Consider the following 12,683-nt stretch of genomic DNA (forward strand, 5'->3'; position numbering starts at 1 on the left):
ACATCCGGAATTACTAATATCATTAAAAATACTAACAAGGGGTGTTGACAGTTTATCAGGGAATGCTATTATTAGATCAATTGGAATATCAATAGGGCAAATACTAGTTTTTTAGTTTCTATATCTTTTCTATTATTTGCTTCGCTGAAATAGCCAATGTTTATTAAGCAAATTGGCAGTCTGTTCAGGCGGCTCATCCAGAAGATAAGCAAGGTTCTTGCACGACCTACCCCCTATTTCTTTCACTTTCTTATACCATTGCTGAGGTTTGCTTTGTTTTAAGTAATTTAATTTGTACTTACCATAACGAGAATCAGCACGACGTATTTCTTTCTTTATTTGTTTACGGAGGGTTAAGGCTTCCTCTTTCTTTCCGAGGCGAAAAAGTTTTAGTTTCAAATGGATTACTCCTTTTTATTTTTTCATTAATGTAAGATTTACCTGAGGAACATACCTTCATGGTAACCTCTGGGAAACATTTTTGGTAATTTGTCATACATTTTGTTAGAAACAAACTAACCTTTGAATTAAGATTTACAAACGACAAAACATCATCCCAACTCTCGGACGTAATCCAAGATCCAAAATCATAAGGACCTTGACTTGTTATTGGCTGGTACGAAAACTCAGAAACTGAGTAATTTGTTTTAAGAACTAGCAGTGGTTTCAATTATAGCATGACATGATAGCTACCACCGAGGGGGGGAGGGTATTTGGAATACTGTAGAAGATTTTAAGGTTGGTGCAAATAACATCCAAACTCGTTCCACCTTTTGTAGTAGGGAAATCAACAATTTGCTTAAGCTTCTGATCTTTACACAGATAATTAAGACTTAGCTCATTTGCGTCTCCTGCTATAAAGATGCCGGCAATTGGATACTTTGTTGTCACAAAGTCAGGACTCGCTTGTAGCCTGTCATGAAGATTACGGCGAGAGCAAGCATTCTGTCCAAGTGAATAATAAAAAGAGCAAATTATTAAATTAGTGTAAGGCCGCGGTAGGGATTTGGGCTTTGTAGATATCCAAATGATTTTATCGCAATCACCTCGTCCTGGTTCATGGATAAGGGTAGGAGATAGGAAATCTTTTAAGAAATTATTGCTCATCCTCCTTTATCCCCCAGTGGGTGGTTAACCGGGCGTAGGTTTATAAACTCCTGACAACCAGTCATTTTAAGGGGATCTGGATTTTGTCCCTGGAATTCAGTAACTGCAATTATATCAATATGGTTCAATTTTGCTGTTGCTTCTAACTCAACTAACTTTTCAAAATTCAAACTTTTGGCGTTCGTAAGGAGAAAAACAGGGAAATAATAACGTTTTTTTTTTATCAAACTCTTTAAGAACAGATTTCTTCAAAACAGCTTTGTTCTGAGGCAACTTTGGCAGGGTTTAAGTATTAAAATTAATACTGGGAGTGGGAAGAACATCCCCTAAAAGGGAAAAATTATCATTCGGGATATTGTAGGAAGGTTTGCCGTAAGGCTAAAACTCACCACCCTGAACCGAGAGACTGGTGGCAGATCCAGGGGGAGGGCGAGGGGGCGCGCGCCCCTCCCCCCTAAAGTCTACTAAAGTAGTGTAATTTACCTAATTAATGCAAGTTTACGTTAATTAAACTTGTTCCTAACGCAAGTTTATCGGATCAACCTATTTTGCCCCCCCCCCCAAAAAAAAATCCTAGATCTGCCCCTGCGAGAGACTACTAAACCGGTTTTGAAGTGGGAGGGGAAGAGGTTCACTTTTAAAAGTTGGGGATAAATTGAGAGAGCCGCGGGTAAAATTTTGCTCTTTTGTAAAATTTTCTTCGATTAAAGAGGGGAAACTATCTTTTATCTGAAAAATCACGGATAATCAGTGATGTATTCACTGGTTTATGGTTGGACTTTAAGAGTAAAGCTTTAACTGGGTGATGGGAGTGAGCGGATAATTTTTGGGGCGGACTATTTATTATAGCATAATTTTCGCATGTGGGTACTCTCAAACCATAGTCACACTGGTACTCTGGTAGGTTAGCCAGGGGTGGGGGATAAAGCTTAAAGGAAGGGAGAAAGGTTTCCTGGTGATCTGGGAATAATTCAAATTGGGAGTGTTCTTTATATGGGGAGATGGGAAGACAAGATGATGCTTGGAGAGGGAAGTACGGTGGAGGGTGTCTGAGAGGGGAGGGGTCGGGTTTGTTTCGGCAAATAACGGGTGGAGTCCAGAACCAGTCGCTAACTTCACTGACGTACGGAGAGGAACGGAGGCGAAAGGAAGTGGATTTTTGGGAGCAATATGAGTGAGGGGGGTTTGGGGATGGTCCGAATTGAGTAAAGTGATTTTGATGGTTGGGTTGACCGGACAGCGCAAGAACTTGTGGCGGAGGATTGTTTCGAGGGATGGATTCCTGGGGTATGCTGCTCTGCATCGGGTTTGCAGGGATATAAGGCTGAAAGTCGATTGGAACAAGATCTAGGGGAGGAGGGGCAGTGGCGTCGTTTAGGGGTGGCAAGGGGGGCAGTTGCCCCCAAAAAATTTGGAAAAAAGCTTTTATATAGCCCATACCCCTTGACTCTCTGGATGTGGAACTTTTTTGCCCCTCAATGAAAATGCTGGAGCTACGCCCCTGAGGAGGGGGTCATGAATACTCTCGGCACCACCCTAAAAAAGGTTGGTTTTAAACCTACCCTCCAACCCTGATGGTGCATGAGCAAAATTACACGACTTATCAATGCAAGATTAAACAGAACATAGGTCAACGTGATAAAAAAAAAAAAAATTATAAGACACACAGATTCCCGAAATAAAATGACGACAAATATGTAGAAACTTCTATTGTTTGTGAAACTTGCAGAAACCACTTTTAAAATGATTGCAGATCACATTTTCCTTTCTGCTTATTTTTACATTTATTTACCTTTTATCCATCACTTTCGCAATTATTTTTTTTAATGATAACAATATCATTGTCTGGTAATGACTTCTCCATAACCTTGCTAATCCTTTCATTTGGTTCATTATCACCTTACAATTTATGTAAAAAACCGGCAGTCACTGGACTATTCACGAACTTAAGAGCGTCATCCGTAGTCATACTACAAGTAGGTATTTGTAAGCTCCCTTGGGATATTTTGCCATTTATACTGGAGTTGCTGAACTTTGATAATTGATCCCCTAGAGTAGCAGATATTGCTTCGTTGTTTTTTAAGTCCTCTTGTAATTTGGTGATTTTTCATTTAAGAATCACTTGATTGTTTTGTAGATTGTAAGGTTCATCTTCCATAAGAAGTCGATGGGAATTAGGAGAGTTGATATTTTCATTTAATTTTTTACTTTCCAGATCATGTTCATGGAGTATATCGTTACCCTTTTTTACTCATTAAGAAATATGTCAACTTGTTTTTTCAAATCTTCTATGGCTGCTTCATGGTCTAAATTCTTCTCCAACTGTGAATTGTATTTATCTCGGAGAACAGCAATCTGTTTGATTTGTTTAACACAGTCAACACAAGGCGGGAGAACAACATCTCGGAGAACAGCAATCTGTTTGATTTGTTTAACACAGTCAACACAAGGCGGGACTTGGGAAGCTTGATTTTTTAAAACTGATTTTGAGGTTGTAGATTTTGTGGCAGACTTGGGTGCACAGCGTGGTATAGAGCTAGGGGGTAGAGAAAGTGGTGTTAAAGTTGGTTCAGGGTCATCATTAAGAGAACTAGGGGGACTTGAGGTTTAAACATAACCAGTCACAACATTGTTTTCTCTCCTCAATAGAAATGCCTGCACACTTTGGATGAAACCACTGTTGACACCGACTGCACTGCACTGTTCCAATAGCGGCACGAAGTCTGCACTCTGGGCACGTGAATGTCATGGGCCTTGACATAATAGTGAAACAAATAATCCAGATTATAAAGCTCGGAACTGATCAATGACTGAATTTGGGATTATAATAACTTACAAAACGGCTTTCAAAAATTTACCCAGCATAGGTGTTTACAGGTCAAATGCCAGGAAACTATTGCTATTGCTCGGAAAGGGATTTCTTTTTCAGAGCACTTTAATCTCTATCATTTTTAAAAAAAAATTCGCTAATGTGCGTATATACTTATGATGTCAGGCTAACTGCCTCTATTTCTGATTAATAAAATAAAAAAAGTTTTTCCGAGGGAAGTAAAGAGCGAAGTTGAAACTTAAAGCGGAAAAAAATTATTACTTCACAGCCTATTTAATATATATTAATATAATTAGTATAAATAAACCAACTAATAATGTTTCCCTATGCATTTATGATTATACAAAACTAGCGCTTTACTGAAAACACAAAAGTCAAGTATAAAAAACAGGGTTATTGATTTAAGAGTCAAAAGTGATATGTAGCTTGACAACACTAAACGAATCTATAAAGCTTTTCATAGTCTTGCACCAGTGTTGACATTAGTAACTTTCAGTATACAATTAAAACCATCTTAAAAACATAAGCGTAAAACTAAATATTTTTTAATAACCGCGAAGTAATTGAACAGAATTGCAGCAGCAGAAATTGAACAGCTTAAATTGTAAGAAATATGCTTTAGTACCACTTGAAATGAAGATCAAATAAGACATAATATGAACTCTGGACATCTTGTTATTTCTCTCTATACAAGAGTGAATTTCAAGCTATGCTACAAATTCTTAAGCTAGTCTTTACTCCTAATACTATCAAGATTGCCTTAATTTGAACTTGTATACAAACTAATGATGACATCTCCTTTTAGGAAACAAAACGAGATCCAGACATTGGACTGAGCCATTGTGCAGAAGTGATACGAAATTAAATGTAAAAGAAATAAACGTAAAAATAAGCAACATGGATTGTTGCTTTATCTTAAAAGGGATTGATAATATCTTGATTCTATAAAAAGTGTCCTTAATTGGTTTGCTTTTACTGTACCAAAACCCCTGTATTATTTTGTGTTTTCAGTAAAGCGTTATTTTTGTATAATCATAAAAGCATAGGGAAACATAATTAGCTGGTTTATTTGTACTACTTATATTAATATATATTAAATAGGCTGTGAAGTAATAATTTTTGTCCGTTTTAAGTATCAACTTCGCTCTTTACTTCCCTCGGAAAAACTTTGTCTTTTTAAATTAATCTTTGTTCGCTTTTGATTAAAGTTTGATGCAGAAACAACGCTGCCATGATCTTTTTTATTTATACGGAATAATGTATGCTTGTTTTAAGTTTTAATGTCACCTCTTAGTTTCAGTTGAAAATATTCACAAACAGGACCTATGATTCAAGTGAACATACCACACGATACCTATTTTTTAGGTTTCTTCCGAATATGATAATTGTTCTTGGCGCGAATTCAATTTTAAACCCTTATGAAGAGAAGCTGTAACCACATCGCATCCTATCTACCATCCTACTTTTTTTTATTGTTTTTTTTCTATAAATAGTTTTTCCATTTTTCTTTCCCTACTCAGCTTATCACAAACTTGCATTTTCCCCTTAAATCAAAGAACAGTATATTTCCGCTATTCGCCGTATCAGTTGATGAATAGCAGAAAACACTCAAAAGAGAATATGGAGAAAGTAGGTCACATTTAGACGTTTAGCAATTAGTACTGAAAATACTTCCTAGAATACAATATTTCTTATGCCATATAAGAACACCGAATTTTCAACAATTCATCGTTCCTATTTTTGAACTAGCTCATATCATATTCATATTCACTAAGTACATAAATTGAGGAAAAAATGAATTCCATGGATTCAACGACTGATTTCCAACAAAAAATGGTAAGTCTATGTTACTATTTTCCCCAGGTTTTGAATGGAAAATATTTATATTGATAGCTTGTTCTATTCAAATATTTGATCATATTTACTAAGGCAGCCACTGATGCCATAAAGAATTGCCCCTTCTCTCTCTGAAGAAATAAAATTTCAAACAAAACATTGAATATAATAAGAAATCACTAAAATTCTAATGAAGGGAACGTGCAGGAAAAGCAGGGTTGCCACCCCTACTGATTTATCACTATTTCTACTGATTCTTTATGTTGCCTAGTGATTTTTTTCTAGCTTGTGATTTATAGTTATTTTCGCTCTAAAACTGATTATTTTTTCCTAAATCTAGTGATTTTTCACGATATAGCACGTAGGTTCATGATTCAATCGAATAAATCATACAAGAAGCTAACTATTAAAACTAGTGCTGGATGGCAATTCGTTTCCACCAGGCAGTTTTTTCCTAAACAAGTTTTTTTACTTTTGGTTCTGACCGTCTTAAATAGTTCATAATAAATTCTTCCAACGGACTAATGAGACTTATTAAGGGGTCTGGGAGGGGGAGTATACCGTGAGGGTCCCTTGTAAATCTCCAATTAAGAGTTTTAGATCATAATTATTAAAATGGTACCGTTTTATACTTCGAGGCTATTCAACTTGAGAAGTGGCACAAAAGGTGCCAGTTTTTGTGCTATTTGGCACTTACGGATGGCAAAACTGACTAAAATCACGTAGATGTGAGCAATAGATTTCAAATCAACCATTAAACATCTCTCTAAGAAGTTCTGGCAGCCCACTAGACTATACCTTTCCCACTTAAGACATGGCATAGATAGTGCCATTTTTAGTGTCATTTGGCATTCGCAGGTGGTGAAATTCATAAATAAAACGTAGATATGAGAAATAGCTTTAATGTGAGCTATTAAACACTTGTCTACGATTTTTTGTAGCCCGCTAGCCCCACCCCTTGAGAAATGGCATATAATGTGCCATTTTTGTGCCATATGGCACTTGCAGATGGCGGAATTTATAAAAAGCACGTAGATGTGAGAAACAGCTTTCTAATGAGCCATTAAGCATCTCTCTACGATGTTTTGGTAAACCGCTAGCTCTGGAAAAAAAGGGAGAAAAAAAGGGAGACAGATCAGTGCTACCCATACAAAAAAGTGAATTTTCTTGTTTTTCAAGGTTGGGAACTGCAATTTCCTTAAATAAGGTTTTCGACTATGCTGGTTCCAATGGTACACTTTTCATTTTGATCTGACGCCATTTTTGAGGGGTTTGAGGCTTTTTTCGAAATAACCATAAATTTCTTTTCCCAATAAACTTTTATTTTTAATACGAACTGAAACGATAGTCACCATTCCTGAATCAGTGTCAGATGGAATTTTTTTTTTCACTAGGCAGTTTTTTTTAAACACGTTTTTTAACTTTTGGTTACTATGGGCCGTGGCTCGTTCTTTACTAGGTTTCAGCTGCCGTTGCAACCATGATTGCAATGAGAAATCCGCAGCAGGTGACGTGACAGATCCTCGAGAGTTTTTCTGAGGATAAATGGGATAACAAATAAACTTACCGGATGCTGGATATTTTTTATGTGGACGGTCTTGCAACATTATATAGTGACATAATACATAGTAGGAATGGAAAGTTTTTAATATTGAGCGAAGAAACGAAAATAATAAAAGGCTTCGGCCAGTATGCACGCGAAACAACAATTCTAGCTACAACCCTTACAAATTAAACTATGGTGTCTAGAGGGGCTTCGAACCTCCATGGATCCATCCCTATATCATAACTCTTAAAATTAGCTCAAAACAGTAAGCTCAGAATACTTTTCTAAAATTGAGGAATCATTTAGAACGAGTGCATCACTGAAAACGCCAAACACCATATAATATAATGGAAGTATAGAAAGAATTAAGATTTTTCTGCAATAGAAAAAAAAGTATTTTAAAAATATATTCCTTTGATTAGACGTTGCTTAATTTGGTAATTTGAATGGATTATGGCTCTTACTAAAATAGGGTCTTTTAGATGTGAAATTGAAGTAGCAGTTCGCTAATTACGGTACCTAAGTGTATTTTTAGTCAAAATGGTTTATTGATAATTTTGGTACCCCAAGAAATCCAATATATTTGACTTTACTTCTGACAGTTTTTTTAAATTGAGGTCCGGGTGGTGGGGTAAAAAAAAATCCATATTTTTTCTTGGTAAGAGTAACCATGGATACTTTGAAGTCCTCATAAATTTTTCAGATTTATCATTTCACATTTCTTCTCATAGGAGGAGATATTATATAAATGACCACTTTCCCAGTATTTTCTTAATCAATGCAATTGGCTTATTTCCACTAGAAAATTTACTCAACCAAATAAAATTCCCACAGACAATCATTGTATGGACCTTCGTATGATCTCTATAAATTTTGCCGAGGATCAAAATTAGCAATCGGCATACAACATGTTACATACCTATAAATTCCTTAAGTAAAGAAAATAGCAAGTTACTGCCTCGACTTTAGATCTGACCCAGGTAACAAAGCCCCGGTTCTCAATTTGCCTGGTAATTCATTATTTTGCACACAAATCTGAAGCGAAAGCGTTCAAATTCGGTTTGAATTGCAGACCAAAGTCGAAAAGTCACAACAGAGCTTGGGAGCCTTTGTGCTATAGGCAGATATTGACCGGGTTTCTGGGGTTCTTGTTATAGAATCTTGACTTTGAATTCTCTAAGCTTTATTTATATATCTAAAAATAAATATATTATTGTTTACCAGTAGTACGGCTTAAGAGACCAACGAATTACTTTGCAAACAAGTTTGTCATTGACTTTTCAGGGGCAAAAATAATTTGTTTTCCAACAACGACTCAATTGGTGAAAAAAGCAAAGATTCTTGGCAAATAATTGGCTTTTGTTACGCAAGATTAAAATAATGGCTAATAGCAATTAAAATAATAATTATTACTATTCAAATTGTCAGCTGATAATTAAAGCTAACGGCACTAGTCGCCCTCCGTAGTTTGTGCAAAAACACGTTTAAAGTTCCATCTATTACTTTAATAATAATTCTTATTTTGAATTTAATAAGCATGCTCAAATTAAAAAAAATCCGTCTTTCTTAAAAAAGGTACATATGTCTGTTCATAGTATTAAGATTTGGTGGATTTTTAAATTAATACCAGGAGGGATGATATTTAGAGAGCAATTTTTTATTCTGGAGAAATTGTTTTCTACATAGGCTATCTTAATGTGTAAGCTAGTAGCCCAGAACTGTAATATTGGCATAATGTGTGACTTTGGGTAGGTAGGTATGCTAGTAGCATTGGTAAATATTTACCAAGTCATATTATTGAGTTACGACTAAAGTGAATATACCACTTGATGCCTTTTTTATGCTCTTTATGAATATAATAATCATTTTTGTTGGAAATGAATTTTAGCCCCCACCCCTATATATACCAATTCAGGGTATATATTTGCACATTAGGGGGGTAGAGAGAAAGTTTAAACTTACCTCTTATTTACATCAGAGCAATTTTTTATTCTGGAGAAATTGTTTTCTACATAGGCTATCTTAATGTGTAAGCTAGTAGCCCAGAACTGTAATATTGGCATAATGTGTGACTTTGGGTAGGTAGGTATGCTAGTAGCATTGGTAAATATTTACCAAGTCATATTATTGAGTTACGACTAAAGTGAATATACCACTTGATGCCTTTTTTATGCTCTTTATGAATATAATAATCATTTTTGTTGGAAATGAATTTTAGCCCCCACCCCTTTATATACCAATTCAGGGTAGGCCTATATATTTGCACATTAGGGGGGTAGAGAGAAAGTTTAAACTTACCTGTTATTTACATCAGAAATAAAATTACCCCCACTCCCTGGTAAATTTTTACCAAATCATATTATTGACTTAGGCTATGAATAAAGTGAATATACCATTCGATGCCTTTTTTTATGCTCTTTCCAAATATAATAGTCATTTTTGTCAGAAATGAATTTTACCCCCACCCCTATATACCAATTCAGGCTATATAGGATGTTTGCACATTAGGGGGGTGGGGGTAAAGTTTAAAATTACTTCCTATTTACATGAGAAATAAAATTTACCTCCACCCCCCCCCCTAATGTGCAAATATATACTCTGAATTGGTATATATAGGGGTGGGGGTAAAATTCATTTCTGACAAAAATGATTATTATGTTTGGAAAGAGCATAAAAAAGGCATTGAGTAGTATATTCACTTTATTTGTAAGTCAATAATATGATTTGGTAAAAATTTACCCACTCCCCTAATTTGCAAATATATACCCTGAATTGGTATATATAGGGGTGGGGACTAAAATTCATTTCCAACAAAAATGATCATTATATTCATAAAGAGCATAAAAAAGGCATTGAGTGGTATATTCACTTTAGTTGTAACTCAATCATCATCAATCAATCAATCATTTTATTAATACTAAACTCTATTACAAACGTAAAGAACAATTATTTGGCCCAAGAAGCTTGGCTTGTTGTGGGCCATACAACACAATAATAAAGCGCTAAAAGAACCATAAATATTACTCTAAATCAAACAATATATATGAAATAAAGATTAAAGAGAATAAACACTAGCATACAGTAAACAAAAAAAATGTATTATAATAATAACAATATATAAGGGAAAAACACAAAAAGGAGAAACACTAGGAAAAGAGAAAACAGGGAAAATAAACAAAGGAGAGAGAAATTACTAAACTGGAAAGACATGAGGAATAACTGCCTTTGCAGACAGAAATAACAGGACATCCGGTGGGATTGAATTCCATAATTGAATTGATTTATAAACAGGAGACCTCTGGGCTGCTGTAGATGAATGTTTGGGCAAAATAAGTCTACAAGAAGAACTACGTAAAAAAGTAGAGTACCTACCTGAGCCTGTCCATGAAAAAAACTGCTGCAGAGGCGGTGGAAGTGTAACTAGAAAAGCAGAATGTGCTAAATAAAGATTACTTTTACCCACAATACAATCCAGCAGAGCTATTCCAGTATCATTATAAAGATCAGAGGAAGGGTAAAGCTGAGGGAGAAGAAAAGTAGCCTTCACTGTCCTTTTTGGGCTCTTTGAAGTGAGCAGAGAAGAGATTTATTAGTATTACCCCAGACAGAGCAGCAATAAGAAAGGTTAGGAAAAATAAAAGCATAATAAAGAGAAAGCATAACATCTGGGGGAAGAAATGAGTTAACCAGGTGCAACATTGAAGACTGGCAGAAGATGAGGGAACGGGTGTGAGTTATATGAGGCTTAAAAGAGAGAAAACAGTCAAGATACACACCTATAAATTTCACCATAGCAGCTTGCGGTATAACATCATTCCCATAAGTCAGGATGATTGTCTCCCTTACGTCTCTTATACAATAAGGGGTTCTGAAGTGTAAAATGGCACCTTTTTGGCTGTTGAGAGTCATACCATTTGACCAGCACCAATCTTTCACTTTATCAAGAAGACCTTGAGCTAGGGAAGTGGCAGATGGCAAGTCCACTGCAGCAATGAAAAAGTTACTGTCGTCAGCAAAAAGAATAGGGTGCACAAGGGGATGAAGACCATCAACAAGATCATTAATGTAAATTAAAAACAAAAGTGGTTCAAGCACAGAGCGCTGTGAGGCACCCTTCAATATAGGCAAAATAGTGGAAGAATTACCATTAACTGAAACATACTGAGATCTTCCCAACAGATAAGACCTTAACCATTCTAGTGGGACTCCATGTACTCCAAATGAAGATAGTTTAGACAAAGGAACAGAGTGGTCAACCATATCAAAGGCCTTTGAAAAGTCAAGATATAGACCCAAAACACACAAGCCCTTGTCCAGATTAACACGCTCAAACTGTGTTGCATCTAAAAGTGCATACAAGGTGGAGAAAGTGGGACAAAAACCATACTGATGGTTAGTTATGAGAGAATTTCCTGCAGTTGTGTTAGTACTAAATATAAATAAAGAAAGTATGCTATACACTACCTTTTAGACATCCTTAGAGATGATAGGAAGAAGATAAATGGGTTTATAGTTTGAAATTAGAGATTCAACAACTTTTTTATGTAAAGCCAAAACATTAACAACTTTAAATAAATGAGAGAAAACACCAAAAGAGAGAGGTTAGTTATGTGTGAGATGGGGATAGAAACAAACTGACCAATTTTTTTAAGAACATTATTACTCAAACCAAAACCATCAACTGGAAGCTGGGACTTGGAGCTGGGAAACTTGGAAGCTGGGAAATAATACTATAAATTTAAATATCACTGCATGGGGAAAGGAAAAATGACTTTTCTGCAATGGGAAAACTACTTACTCTACTCTTGGGTTGAATGGGAACTGAAGGAAGAGTGGTGAAATATAAATTGAAGGCGTTTGCCAAAGAATTTTTATCCACAATAGATCCATGAGCATTCCTGTAATGACATGGGGGGGACTGTTTGAGCTTTTGCAAGAAATAGCTTCATTAACTACATTCCAAACCTTTCGCAAGTTCCCCTTACACTCATCAATTTGACACAAAAAATAGAGCTTTTTGGCTGCATGTACTGAAGTTGTAAGTATATTTTTATAATGTTTATACTTCAAAAGATCATCCTGTGTTTTACTTTTACATGCAACCTTGATCAGAGACGCCTTCATATGTGTAGCATTGATTAGACCTATGGACATCCATGGGCGTTTGGGTATAGAATTCCTTGGTCTCTTCCTAAGAGGAAAATGCTTATCCAACAGAGCTCCCATATGACACACAAATAAACTTTTTGCACATTCAACATCATTAGCTTCAAGAACACTAGACCAATCATTACTCTGAAGACTAAGAATTAAATTAGAAATTTCTTTATCTGTAAAAGTTCTGAAAGAAGATTCACCTTGCTC

At 35.6% G+C, this 12,683-nt stretch overlaps 1 protein-coding gene across 1 annotated transcript in view; it reads left to right on the top strand.

Annotated features, from left to right (window-relative positions):
* The first annotated feature begins 8,854 nt into the window (after positions 1-8,854).
* Positions 8,855-12,683, top strand: part of LOC148940892 (anoctamin-10-like) — a 155,485-nt gene continuing 151,656 nt past the window's right edge. Inside the window, exon 1 of the mRNA XM_089105291.1 lies at positions 8,855-8,894. The gene's annotated coding sequence lies outside the window, so the exon portion shown is untranslated. The remainder of the gene's footprint in view (positions 8,895-12,683) is intronic.

This window comes from Artemia sp. Qi Xiang Cuo, chromosome 19 (assembly GCF_049724085.1).
Source record: "Artemia sp. Qi Xiang Cuo chromosome 19, ASM4972408v1, whole genome shotgun sequence".
NCBI classification, from domain to species: Eukaryota; Metazoa; Arthropoda; class Branchiopoda; order Anostraca; family Artemiidae; genus Artemia; species Artemia sp. Qi Xiang Cuo.